General features: G+C 42.1%; 1 protein-coding gene across 1 annotated transcript in view; it reads right to left on the bottom strand.

Annotated features, from left to right (window-relative positions):
- The window catches only part of Nim1k (NIM1 serine/threonine protein kinase), a 68,419-nt gene extending 53,903 nt beyond the window's left edge, over positions 1 to 14,516 (bottom strand). The window contains exon 1 of the mRNA XM_008842114.1: positions 14,248 to 14,516. The gene's annotated coding sequence lies outside the window, so the exon portion shown is untranslated. The remainder of the gene's footprint in view (positions 1 to 14,247) is intronic.
- Positions 14,517 to 14,892: the final 376 nt, after the last annotated feature.

The following is a 14,892-nucleotide window of genomic DNA, read 5'->3' as shown; positions in this document are numbered from 1 at the left end:
CAGATCCTTGCCTCCACTTCTCAAGTGACCACCCTACCTGATGATCTATTGTTGTTATTGATTGATGTTCAAGCTTATTTTCCTTTGAAATGTTTCTTTTTTTAAAAAAATTATCATTTTTTAAAATATTTTATTTTATGTGTATGCATGTATTGCCTGCATGTAGTTAAGTGCACTCATGTCATGCAATGCCCGTGGAAATCAGAAGAGGCTGTTGGATCTCTTGGAATTGGAGTTACAGACAATTGTTAGTTGCCCTGTGGGTGCTGGGATTCAAACCCAGGTCTTCTGCAAGAACAACCAGTGTTCTTAACTGCTGAGCCATCTCTCCAGCCCCACACAGGTACACTTACATCCTTACAGGTAAAATATTCTTACAAAAAAAATTTAAATTGAAAACATTTTAGGGGATGGAGAGATGGTTCAGCAGTTCACGGTTGTTCTTGCAGAAGACCTGGGTTCGAATCCCAGCACCCACATAGCAGCTAACAACTGTCTTAACTCCAGTTCCAGGGGATCCAAGAGCCTCTTCTGTCCTTTATGGGCATTGCACGACATGGGTGCACTTACCTACATGAAGGCAATACACGCACACACATAAAATAAAAATAATAAATGAAATATTTAAAAAAATTAAATGTTATTTTAAAATCCCTAGCATTCTAAGGAGCAAGATGAGGAATAGCCTAGCAACAAACTGTGAAACTAATTAGACTGCGAGATACATTAGGAGATCTTGAGACATAAACCTAGCAGCAGATACGCTAACCTGGCCCTTGGACCCCTCTGAGGGGTTAACCTGGCCTGTGGCCCTCTGGAGCTTGCTGCTTTTTGCTCTTTGGACTAGGTGTGTTGTTAGGTCATTGAACATTTAGGTCAAAACCTACAATAAAACAAGACTTTTTTCTTTTGCCAAGGCTAACCCTGAATTCCTAGACTCAAGGAATTGGATGCATTAGCCTTCTGAGTAGCCAGGACCACAGGCACCTGCCACTGCCAGCTAGAACAAGTCTTATTTTCTGTTTTCCTTCCTTGTCAGTCTTCCCTCCAGTGCATGAAGCACAACTTGTTTGGTTTCTTTCTTTGCTTTTCATTTGTGAGTTGGGGCATCAAACCCAAGGCCTTGCGGGCTCCAGGCAGACACTGTCTCCCTCTGCATGTGTCCCCAGCCCAAGCCTGTGTTCTTCACACTGACCACTGCTAAGGAAATTCCTTCCTTCTGACCAAAGTGGGACCAAATGCCTTTTGTGGTCTCCACATGTTTTTCTTTGCAGTCTTACTTTCTAACTTCTCTATAGGAAACAGATTGGCTGAATAATGGTTTCCTAGAACCCAAGCACACTTTTGGACTTTTGGGAGTTGAAGCTGGGGTCATTTATCTATTATCTTGTATTTGAGTAGACCACTCTGCAAGAAAAACTTTCAGCTAGGTGGAAAAATGTCTTTATTACTTACAGCTGCAAGCATTCTTAGAATAATAATAATTATTTTATTCCAATTAATATCCACATATGTTGCCCTTATAACAGCCCCCTAGGTATCTGCTGTTGCCCTCATTTTTCAGATAAACAAATTCAACTTCAGAAGGATTGGTAAGTTGCCCAAAGTTAGACAAGCAATAGACTGTGATTTCAAGCCCACACCTGTCTGTCCTCAGAGTTTGTGCCTCACAAACAGCAGATGCTGCTGCTTCATTGAGTCTCCTAAACTGAACTGTGTGTGTCACAAGCAATCCCCTCTGAACACAAGTTGCTAGAAGGTAGGAGCGTGGAAAATAGATCATTTTCTCTGCTATTTAATTTCCCCTACTCTTTTCCAAAGCAGTGAGACTATCTCTCTACAATTCTATGAAATGCTCTTCTAAAATCAAGATGACCGGATGAGCAACATTATTTTTAAGTGCTTGCCTATGTGAACAACGTAGATAAAACTAAATCTAACAGCAGCTGGGGTGGTAGATACAGGTAACAAGTATCTTGACAAAGCATTAAAGCTAAAGATAAGCAAAGAAAGGATGTGTGATTACTAGGTGTGGTGACACATGCCTGTAATCCCAACTGCTGAACCAGATGGCTATTGTGAGGTGGAGGCCTACCTATGCTACAGAGTAAAGCCCTTTTCAAAACAAAATAAAACAAAACAAAGGAAATGGGAAATAGGGATGGAAAGGTTGACTCAGTGGTTAAGAGTACTGGCTACTTTTATAGAGAACCTGGGTTCAGTTCCCAGCACCCACATGATGGTCAACAATCATCTATAACTCTTGTTCCAGAGGATCTGACACCCCTTCTGGCCTCCAAGGGTATTGTATGCACCTAGTGCACTTACATCCATGCAGGCAAAACACTCATAAACTAAAAATAATAAAATATTTTTTAAAACCAAAGAAAGGAAGGAGGGAAGGGTACCCAAAAGAGGAAAGATAAATATAAGCTAGGGAAATAGAGAGTGAATATTTTTAAGGTGCCACAGAATTTGAGGCACTATAAAGGGTAAGAAGATCTGCACCTCTGCGTTCTACAGGAACTTAAGAGCTGGTCCTGTTGATTACATCTATAGTATGCCTGGGCTAAACTAGAAGGTCAGAAAACTTTGAAAGGATTCTGAATAGCCTCATGGTTAAAAATGATGAGTGTGTTTATTAGGCAATAATGGGATTTGAATCTTAGTATCTGTTCTGAGGAGTAACTTTCACCAAACAATCTAGCACTGAACAGAAGTGTTGAAATTAGTGAGTTGCAACTCTCAATGAATATTCTAGAAGTGAGACAAACAGGTAAATCCAAGAACCAATTGACTGAGCACTGCTGTGTTTTAACAACCTTTAACATTTGCATCCTCTTTTCTATAGCTGCTTCTATAATTTTCCAGTTTTGCTGAGTCTTTCTATGCAGACAGTGGTTACCAAGTCACACAGAGTGGCTGCACACAGTTGTCCTGCACTAAACAGAGGATGACTATTCAGGAAATTGGAGTTCAACTCAGACAGAAGTATTTCTCGGGGCTGGAGAGATGGTTTGGTGGTTAAGAACACTGGTTGTTCTTGCAGAAGACCCGTGTTTGAATCCCAGCACCCACATGGCAGCTAACAACCGTCCATAACTCCAGTCTCAGGGGATCTGACAGCTTTTTCTGACCTCCGTGGGCATTGCACAACACGGTGCCTACATGCAGGCAATACACGCATACACATAAAGTAAAAAACAATAAATAAAATTAACAAAAAAATGCCAGGCGTGGTGGCACATGCCTTTAATCCCAGCACTTGGGAGGTGGAGGCAGGCAGATCGCTTGAGGCCAGCCTGGTCTACATAGTGAGTTCCAGGCCAGCTGGGGCTCCAGGGAGACCCTGTCTCAAAAAGACAAAAAAAAAAAAAAGTATTTCTCTTCACCATTCAATCCCTCGGGTAATATCCACCATCTAGCTCACACTTATCTAGACACCTTCCCTGGATGTTGGGGAGATCATTCATTCTGGAGCTTGTGCAATATGAAAAACAGGACCACTGACCCAACTCTGTCTCCATGATATATGTATGTGCATCTTCAATGGGACAAATCAGGTATAGTTTTAAGATACTGAAAGTAAAGCTGAGTGTGGTGGTGCATGCCTTTAGTCCTAGCACTCGGGAGGCAGAGGCAGGCAAATCTCTGTGAGCTCAAGGCCAGCCTGGTCTTCATAGTGAGTTCTAGGCCAGTTGGAGCTACAGGGAGACCCCGTCTCAAAAAGCCCCCCCCCCAAGAAAAAAACAAAACAAAACAAAACCCTGAAAGTACTGCTTTAAGAAGCTTTAAATACACCAGGGTTTTGGCTCCAGCAGTCCCTGAGTTCACCAGGGAACTAAGGTTCTGATGCCAGTCCCCAGCCAGCTCACAGTGCTCAGCACAGGACTGTTGTTTTGCCTCCTGCCCCCAATAGGTTCACAGAGTCAAGCATGAGACAGGAATTTTGACTTCATCTGGTCATGCTGGTAATCAGCATGTGGTCCTCCTGCCACCTAGCCAAGACCAGATCACTTCAGCACCTGGGAATCAACAGCAAGCTTCACCAGTCTCCATAGATGAACTTCATGCAGACTTCCCTCTAGGAATACTCACAGAAAAAATAACAACCAGAATGGAAAAGGGGGAAGTTAAAACTGGAAGACAAATCCATTCTAACACACGAATAAAACATAACAAAGAAATACAAAGAATATTACACAACCACCAACCACAACCCATTCTCAACCTCCTAACTCCCCTGTAATGGAATCCAAACTCATGGAGATAGCTGAGCTATCTGAGAAAAGAATTTGAATTTTACCTTTTTTTTTTTTTCTTTTGAGACAGGGTCTCCCTGTAGCCCCAGCTGGCCTTGAACTTGTAGCCCCAAGCTGGCCTTGACCTTCCAGAGATCTAACTTCTTCTATCACTGCTAGGATTAAAAGTTTTGGCCACCACATCCATCAGTTTTACTTTGTAAAAAGATTAATTTTTATTGTATGTATGAGTGTTTGCCTGCATATAGGTGTGTGCATCACATGTGTGCCTGATGCCTTCAGAAGCCAGAAGAAAATATCAGATCCCCTAGACTTAGAGATACAGGCAGTTGTGAGCCATTATGTGCGTGTTGGAAACTGAACCCAGATCTTCAAGAACAATGCTCTTAACTGCTGAGTCATGTCTCCAGCCCCCAGAGTCTTACTTTTTTTAATTTTTATTTTTTATTTTATGTGTATGAGTGTAATTTGGGCAGGTAAATAGGTACACCCATGTTGTGCAATGCCCAAGGATGTCAGCAGAAGGAGGTCAGAAGGTGTTGGATCCCCTGGAACTGGAGTTATGGATGCTTGTTATGGGTGCTGGGAATTTAATCCAGGTCCTCTACAAAAGAAGCCAGTACTCTTAATTGCTGAGCCATCTCTCCAGCCCCACAACCCCAGTCCTACTTTTTAAAACAATTAATGACCATACAGAAGACTCAAACAAATAGATGCATGAATTACAGAAACCTGCCCAAGACCTTGGCAAGACAGTCTCTAAAGTGAATGAAACAGTAAATTGGGGAAGAAAGTTCCAAAATATGGAGGAAAAATTCAACAAGGATATTGAAACACTGAAAAAGAACCAAACAGAAATTCTAGAAATGAAATGATCAAACAAATAAAAATCACACCAGAAAGCATCATCAATAGATAAGATCATGCAGAAGAATTAATTTCAGGGATAGAAGACAAAGTGGAGACAAACAGACACATATATAATCCCAACAGACAGAAATAAGGAGAAAAATTAAGTAATATGAACAATATTTCCAAGGAGTCTGCAATACATTCAAGAGGCCAAACCTGAGAACCATAGTGTACAAGGAGCAGATCAAAACAATTAGACTATTTAATGAAATTATAGCAGAAAGCTTCCCAAATATAGAGAATGAAGGAGACATCCAAGCACACAAGGCATTTAGAACTCCAAATATACAAAGGCAGAGAAGGAATTCTCTACTATACCTCACAGTCAAGATGCAAAAATACAAAGTAAAGAAACAACCAAAAGTGATATGAGAAAACGTTAACTCACATAGAAAGGTAGGAAAACCTGAATAACCTCAGACTTTCATTACCAACCCTAAAAGCCAGAAGAGCATGGAATGATTTATTTCAGTCTCTGCAAGTAAATAGGTGAGAAACAAAAATGCTATCTTTCAAAATTAATGGAGAAATAAGGATATCTCAAGATAAACACAAACTGAAATAATTCATGACAATCTAGCTAGTAGTACAGAAAATTCTTATAGGAATACTATGGAGGGAGGAAAAAGAAAGACATCCTTCTCTATGAGAATATATGAAAGTGTACACTCTGTGAAAGGAACAGAGCCTCTGGGACATAGTCAAGGCGGTCTTAACAGGAACATTTAAAGCTATAAGGACTCATAAAAAGAAAAACCTAGAATCATCTCAAATAAACAACCTAATGATGCACCTCAAGGCTCTAGAAAAACAAGAAGCTAATCCCAAACCCAGTAGATGGCAGGAAATCATAAAGATTAGGCAGAAATGAAAGAAACAGAGACTAAAAGAACAATATACAAGATCAATCAAGCAAAGAGTTGGTTCTTTGAAAAAGTGAATGAGATTGACAAACCCTTAGCCAAAATGACAAAAAGAAGACACAAATTAACAAAATTAAAGATGGAAAAGGTATTGTTACAATAGACTTTAATGAAACCTGGAACATCATTAGAGAATACTTTGAAAATGTATACTCTAAAAAGCTGGACACCCTAAATGAAATGGATAGATTTCTAAATGTGCATGACCTACCAAAACTAAAACCAGAAGATATAAATAACTTAAGCAGACCCATTGCAAGCAATGAGATCAGAGCTGTAATCAAAAGTTTCCCCACAAAGAAAACCCCAGGACCATATGGATTCTATCAAACTTTTAAGAAAGACCTAATACCAATACTTCTCAATTTGTTCCACAAAATAGAAAGAGAAGGAACGCTACAAAATTCTTTCTATGAAGGCAGTATTATCTTTTACCAAAACCAGATAAACAAGAAAAAAGAAGAGCAGAAGGAGGGGGAGGAGGAGGGAGAGGGAAGGGAAGGGGGAGGAGGAGTTGGAGGAGGAGAGAGAGGAGGAGTTGGAGGCGGGGGAGGAGGGGATAAAAAAGAATTACAGGCCAAGTTTTCTAATGAACACAGATGCAAAATTTTTCAACAAAATAACCTGCAAACCAAATTCAGGAATACATTAAGCTCATTCATCATGGCCCAGTGGGGTTCATCCCAGAGATGCAAGGCTGGTTCAATATATGCAAAGCCATAAATGTATTACATCATATAATGGGACAGAAATCACATGATCATCTTGAACGATGTAGAAAGGCATTTGACAAAGTTTAACATGCCTCATAATAAAAGTCCTGGAGACATTAGAAGTAGATGGAGCATACCTCAAAAATATAAAGACTATATACAACACCCTTATAATTAACATTATACTAAATGTAAAGCAACAAAGGATTTCTTCTAAAATCAGGAATGAGACAAGGATGCTCTCCTGGTTAGTTTTAACTGTCAACCTGACTGGGTATAGAATCTTCTAAGAAGGGAGTATTTTTTTTTCTTTTTTCTTTTTGAGTCATGGTTTCCCTGTAGCTCCAGTCCTGGAATGCACTATGTAGACCAGGCTGGCCTTGAACTCAGAGATTGGCCTGCCTCTGCCTCCTGAGTGCTGGGATCAAGTTGTGAGCCACCACACCTGATGAGACAAGAGTCTTAATTGAGGGATTTCCCAGATCAGATTGGCCTGTTGGCATGTTTGTCGGGGGTTGTCTGGATTGGTTGACTAGGTGAGCCAAGTCCACTGTGGGTGGCATCATTCCCTGCCCAGGTGGTCCTGGGCTGTAGGATAAAGCTAGCTAATCATGAGCCAGCAAGCAATATTCCTCCTGGTTTCTATTTCAAGTTCCTACTTGAGTTCTTATCCGACTTTCATGATAATTTATTGAAACTCAGATAAATTTATTCCTCCCCTAAGTTGCTTTTGGTCAGAGTGCTTTATCACAGCAACAGAAAGGAAACTAGGACAGATTTCTGCTAATCAGCAAACGGGCTAATGAAATGATCAGACAGTTCTCAAAAGAAGAAACATAAATAGCCAATAGGTATTTTTAAAAGTGTTCAACCTCTCTAGTCATCAGGGAAATATGTATTAAAACTACTTTGAGATAGCACCAAACCCCAGTCAAAATGGCAATGATCAAGAAATCTGACAACAGGTGCTGGTGAGGATGTTGAGAAAGAGGAACCCTTATTTTCTTCTGGTTGGAATACAAACTAATACAGACATTATGGAAATAAGTATAGAGGTCTCTCTAAAAATTAAAATTAAAAATAGAACTACTACATGACCCAGTGATACTATAACTCCTGGGTGTATACTTAAAAGACTCCAGATCCTACCTCAGAGACATTCTCACATTCATATTTATTTTTGCCCTACTCACAGTATCAAGGAATAGAATCAGCCTGGATGCCCATCAGCAGATGAAGGAATAATGAAAATGAGGTACATATACACAATGGAACTTTATTCAGCTGTAAAGAAAAATGAAGTGAAATTTGCTGGAAAATGGGTGGATCTGGAATGAATGATATGAAGCAAGGTGACCCAAACCCAGAAAGACAAAAAGCACATATTCTCTCTCATATTCGGATCCTAGCTTGTTGGGCATCTCGTGTGTGTGTGTGCGTGTGTGTGTGTGTGTGTGTGTGTGTGTTTGTGTGTAAATGTGGGTAAATTCTAAAAAATAGAAAGGAGACCAAAATGGTTATATTAGGTGATGAGGAAGGATGGGGGCTGGGCAAAAGGATACATAGCAATGAAAGAGGAAAAGAATTAGGAAGATGTTCCAAGGGAAGATCAAGGGTGGCAGGGGGTTGCGGGAGATGAAAGAGGAGGAGAATCTCCTAAAATATACTTTGCTCAAAAATTACAACATAATATCTCATACTACGCATGTTAAGTTTTAAAACAATTTTTTAAAAGAAGAAGCTTCAAGTGACTATTTCTAGCTAGAGGTGTGGCACATTCCTGTAATCCCAGAGTGGGGTTGAGGACTAAGGCAGAAGGATCAGAAGTACAAGGCCAGTCTGTGTTATGTAGACCTTGTCTCAAAAAAAAGAGGGAATATTTCTGACAACATGTGTCCTATGTGAACGAAACAGGGTGGTGACTACCACATAGTGAGGAAGCCACATAAGGTCAAATCTTCCATGAGGAGTGTGAGACTGAAGCAGCCCAACTCTCCTTGAAAGCTCTGCACATAGATGTCTTTTCTCTGGCGTCCTAGTCTCACCCAATCGCTGAGGTTCTGTGGAAAACCTAAAGTCTTTAATCTGTTCACATCCCATCTGGACTCTGCTGTGTGGCTGGGGAGAATCACACCTCTGAGGGAAATGGTCTCACTAAGTCACACCCCACTTATTCCATCTCAGTTCTTGCCCATGCCTCTCCCATAGGCTTCTGATACCTGTTCACACGAGTATGGCTTCATTCTGCTCCAGCCCACACTTTTTGGGTGCCATCTCCAGGCTGTTTCCATTATATAGAGGAAGACAGGATCTGATGTGATGAGAAGGGGCTTCATGGTGGGAGGATGTCTCTTTATATCCAACCCAAGTCCAAAGAGTTCAGAAGGAAAAATTGGTTTCCCAGTTAGTTAATCCTTATTCAGAACCCCATTTGTAAGCTGTGTTACAATCAGCACAAAAAACAAACATCCCATACAAAATGACTCTGGATGTTCAATAGCATGAAAAGGCCCTAAATATAAAGTTAAACAGAAAAAGCAATAAAGTGTTATGTACAATATCCTGATATTTTGTTTGTTAGTAACTACTAAATAACCCTCTGAAATGTTAGTCACAATAATATCTCTAGCTGAAATTACCATTGAGAGAGAGAGAGAGAGAAAAGCCAAGAGAAAGGAAATACAACCATAGTCCACAATTTGGATATGCAGGGAACAGTTACACAGTTATAACAACATAAGCACAATACGGATTTAATTTAAATTATGGTATAATTTATGTGAGATGTTGAAGGACAGAACTTTCCACTGTAATCCATGGGAAACCTTGTTTCCCTGTGGCTTCTCCTTCTCACAATCCTAGAACGTGACTTTAGTCCTTAATTCTTTCTTCCATGCCTAAGTGTAAGATCCAATTTACGCAAACAATGGTTGGTAATCATTGAGAACAATTCTACAAACCATCCTTGAACAACTATATCTGAAAACGGTCAAACTTTGGCTACTCTGGATGATCTCTCCAGGTAGATCCATTAAGAGCTTTCATGCCATATGATATTCTTTAGCGTTACACTAAGGCATTGATCATGTATCTGTCCCTGTAATGAATTAATAAACTATTTTCCAGATGTGTTGTACCTTTTTTTCAACTTAAAAAAGAATATTTTTATTTATGTGTGTGTGTGTGTGTGTGTGTGTGTGTGTGTGTGTGAACATGAGGGTCCCAGGGTGTATGTAGAAGTTAGACAAAGTCCTCGCCTTGTACCTTGTTTAAGGCAAGGTCTTTCTTGTTTTGCCACTGTGCTGCATACTCCAGGCTAGTTGGTCTGTGAGCTTCCAGGAAATTCTCCTTGCTTCCCAGATCACCAAGAGTGATGGAATTATAGACACATGGCACCATGACTGACTTTTACATGGGTTCTGGGGAACTGAATTCAGGTCATCAGGCTTGTGTGGCAAGTGATTTTACCCACTGAGCCAGTTCTCTGGCTCCAATACCTAGCATATTTAAATAAAATATTTTGCTAACTCTGTGTTTCATGGGCAAACTGTGTTTCAAAAAAATGTGGGAAGGAATTTGGAAGGAGTGGAGTAGAAGAATTAGATCTTTACCTACAATAAGCATAAGTCAGTAGACTATGTCTAAAACTGATCAATCAAAACCCAGAAGCATAAGATGAGTGTTTGGATATAGGAAGGTAAGTGATCAAACTGCTAAGAAGTAAAGGATATATATTTGGGAAGGATGAGTGCTTTTGTTATAATATTCTGATGTGATTTAAGGATTTATAAATAGCGATGTGATTTATATGGGCACATTATTTTGATAACAATTTAAATAATATTTTGAAAGTAAAAATAATTAAGTTGGAATCACTTAATGAGTGTCTGTAAATTAAATGATTCTAACAAATAAGAAGTAGAAAACTTCCTGGTGGCCTAAAGATTGGGAAGAAAAGATCTAGAAGCAGCTAGCTTGGTAGACCTGGAGGTGAGAAAGGAGTAACTACCCATATCACTGCAACTGGGAAACAGAATGCACTTTCCTTGGCACTCAGGATGCCCAGGGACTCTCTGGTTAAGTCACAGGACATCTCTTATCCAAATAGGGTACCTATGCCTTGCTCAAAAAGTATTAGTGGGTGGGGGTGGGGGCTGAAGAGGACCCAACTTCCTCTTTTGGCTTCCATGGGGACCCATACTCATGTACACACACCCATACACAAGCACATAATCAAAAATAAGATCTTGAGAGAGAGAGAGAGAGAGAGAGAGAGAGAGAGAGAGAGAGAGAGAGAGAGTTCTGGTATAGGATGAAGAGTGAAGCTCATTTTAGACTCCTGCTACACACCTTGTCTTTCTTTCCTTGTCAGTGTCTAGATTTGATGCTGTCTTGTACCCATGCTACCTTAATCCTCTTTCTCCTAGCTTGAGACTCTCCTTGCAGTTTTATTATCTTTTCTTCCCACATCCCCATTTTGTCTTTCTTTTCCCCTTTTTTTCCAAATCTTGACTGAGACCCACATTCATAACCTACCAAGTGACTTTGATTTTTGCCTCAGATTTCCACGTGAAAACACTTGTCTTTTGACGGGACTTGCCCATCTATACAGCTGTCAATATTCTGTAAACAATGGCTGAACTAACCTTGATGCTATTCAAAGCAACTCAAGAACTTTATTGTACTTAATTCCAGTTGCAGAGTATTACCATCATAAGTAACTTGAATATTCTCTTCTGAAATTCTAGAGAACCTTTTTTTAAATTTTATTTTCTTTTTATTAAAAATTTTTAAAAATTTTATTATGTGTATGCATGTATTGCATGTAGGCAAGAGCACCCATATCGTGCAACGCCCATGGAGGTCAGAAGAGGCTGTTGGATCCCCTGGGACTGGAGTTACGGACAGTTGTTAGCTTCCATGTGGGTGCTGGGATTCGAACCCAGGTCTTCTGCAAAAAGAACCAGTGTTCTTAACCACTGAGCCATTTCTCCAGCCCCCTCTAGAGAACCTTTTCAAGAATAACACTGGGAATGTCGAGGCAGAGGCAAAATAAAACCAACTTTATAAAGTCTGTCCTTTCACCTGAAAGCAAATCAGTCAATGAATGAATGTTCTTTAATCCTAGAGAAATACAGGTTCAGAGACTGAAGGTGGATTTAAGTCTATTTTAATTTTTAAGATTCTTAAAACAGAGCTCAGTATGGCTGAAAACAGGAGCCTACTCAGACTAAATCTTGGCTTTTCTTCTTTTAATACTGTAAGTCTAGTAGTTTTCAAAATTTCCATTCATATCCATGTTTAAGACTCAGAAGTTGTGGATGTGTAAAGAATGGTGGTCTTTAAAGGTACCCACATTTGCTGATGAACATAAAAATAAAAAGTACTGTTTTAATGGTACCTCTGCCTGTCTCAAATTAAGCTTTCTAAACTAAAAACCTGATGCCAAAGGAGAGCATAGAGGGTCCTATGGCCCATTGGTAATTATGACTGTTGAATTTAGATTTCATACAGACCTGCCTTTATTTTAAGTGCAGTTTGGCTATTAAGGAAAAGCACACACTTCAAACCAAATATTCCAACCACATTTCTTCCTCACACAAAAGGCCTCTCTGAAGGATTTTCCAGGCTTACCACTTAATAGTGGTCAGTCCAAAAATAAACGCATGAGAGCTTTACTAAGCACATTCAACAGGACACCAAACACGTCTGTAGGGAGCTGGGCTCAGCTCTTTCCCCAGTAATCTCTGCCAGGGCCCCCACCTACACACCCCATCTCCTCATTAGAAAGCTAATTAGAATCCCAAATTTAACTGCTAAATAGAGAAGGTGATCTGATCCCAGGCCAGGATTCCTTGAACATCAAACAGCTCCTCTGTCCATAGTTAGTGTAGATAGTGTGGGAAGGGGTGTATGTGTGCTAGGACAGGATGGCAGTTTGACTTGCTGGAGGGCAGTGTACACTCTGATTTGACTGAGAAGGAAGATCTGATGCAAACTTCAAACTCTGAAAAGACATTTTTTAAAAACCCACAAAAAATGTGGGTTAGGGTTTGACTACTTTAAGAGAAAGAATTATCTTTTGATGACCTCAGTTATTGCCCAGTGACATGAGGGAACATGAGGCTGTCCCTTCAAGAACAGTTCCTGGTTCCAGCCAGCCAGCCTCTCTGTAGTGCCTGGCAACTTCTTTAGTTACCATGACAACCAAAATTAGAAAGGCTTTTGCAACACTAACAGAAACCATTTTCCGAAGTGCTTCTGTGAATCACACCGACTGCTGATGATGCAAACTGTGTGTACAGATTTTCAAACATTTTTTAAAATCCATATTTGCAATAAACAAATATTCGTTTTACATTCACATTTGAAATCTAAACTTGGAACACATTTTTGTTCGGCTGGTTTTTTTTGCTTCCATTTTGGATACCCCAGACCTCAGAGTGCAAATGCGATTTGTTTAATTTCCAAACTTGTCTGAATTACACGGTGAGTGCTTAGAATATGATTCATTTGCTCTTATTTTGAAATCGGATGAGAAATGGAGGGAGGTAGGTCTAGCATAGAGTCCTCTTGTCTACCGCACACTCTGGAGGGGGAAGAGAAGGGAGAGAGGGTGTAGAAGAGGGTGAGGAAGAGGCAAGGGGGAAAGGCCTTGACCTCTCCATTCGGGCGATGTGTTCTGCTTGCAGGAGCTCCTCAGAAGACGTTTTAAAGACCCTGTTGCAATCCTTTCCTGGTGGTATTCAGTGTCTTCTAGCTCCCAATAATACTAGGAATGCACCCGGAAGAGACAGAGGCTCTTCCTTATTTTGTTGGATGCTCCAAGGAAGCACCTTTCTCTAGAAAGGGTCCTCGTGTGGTGGTGTTAAGAGATTTCTTGGCCCATGGCCACAGCTGTGAGACCTAAGTTGTGTCCAGTGTTAGTCCAGGTTACACAGGTGCTCAGCTCCAGGTACAAACAGATTCAGACTGGTGCCGCTGGGCTGTGGTCCAGAGAACCCGGGTGTGCATCGCGGGGCTCTATGCTATCCCTCCTTGGCTCACGTGTGGACGCACACACAGACACAAGTGCCTGCACTAAGTACATAGAGGGGTGCACACTGAGGGGTGCGCACAGAGGATGCAAGCAGAGGGGTGCACACAGAGGGGCGAACAGAGAGGGGTACACACGCGCCCAGACCAGGGCACCACGCAGGTCACCCGGTGCCAATGCCCCCTTCTCCCGCGCGCTGACCAAGCTGGTGTCGGGTTGGGGACGTCCCCAAGAGTGCTTCACCTTCTCCTAACCCCACCACACCAACAATGGTGACCAGAACTTGTGTCACCCTCTCCCCCTGCGGTCCTTGGGGAGCAGTGCCCCTCTCTAGTCGCGTGATCTGCAGCCTGGCAGGGGCGAGGCTGGCGGGACCCGTGCTGGCGAGCAGCCCTGCTTACCTGGTGCGGAGGCCGCCCGGGGAGGAGAGGCTGGCGCTGGAGCAGGCTCCTGCGTTCCCAGGTGTCCCGGGGCGCCGACGTCCGGGTCGTTACTGGGGCTTTCGAAGCAGACGCGGGCAGCCGACCTGACACTCTGGGCCTGGCAAACCCCGCTGCCTACCGAGCCCAGCGGCCCCGCAGCGGTCCGATGGACCAATCCCGAGCAGGGAGCTGGCCGGGGGAGCCCGGAAAGGACCGAGGATGGCGACGCGGGCCTGGACCTGGCAGGAGAGTTTCTATGGCAGCCGAGGGGGAGGAGCGGAAGGGAGGAGGGTGAGCGGTTGGGTGGCAGGGGGACACCCACTGCAGACTCTTCCGGAGGGCTTCGGGCCTGCTGCAGAGAGGATGCCTCTTAGAGCAAGGACGGGGAGGGGAGACAGCCGAAAGTGAGGCAACAACAGCTCCAGACGACTTAGCACCTTGGATGGAGCAGCTCCGGCTTGCTCTTTGAGCCCGACTTTCCCTTCCTTGTCCTTGGGAGGCCATGACCCGTAAATCCAACAGAGCCAAGGCTTCCAGGCTTCCAGCAGGGCGCCGCAACAGCTCCTCCGGGTGAGTCTGGCAGGGCTTAAGCTCTGCAGAATCAGTGCTCCTGTCACGCCCCAC

The sequence above is a fragment of the Nannospalax galili genome, unplaced genomic scaffold, assembly GCF_000622305.1.
Source record: "Nannospalax galili isolate Female #2095 unplaced genomic scaffold, S.galili_v1.0 scaffold139, whole genome shotgun sequence".
Taxonomy (NCBI): domain Eukaryota; kingdom Metazoa; phylum Chordata; class Mammalia; order Rodentia; family Spalacidae; genus Nannospalax; species Nannospalax galili.
This window is presented reverse-complemented; position numbering and strand designations above follow the sequence as displayed.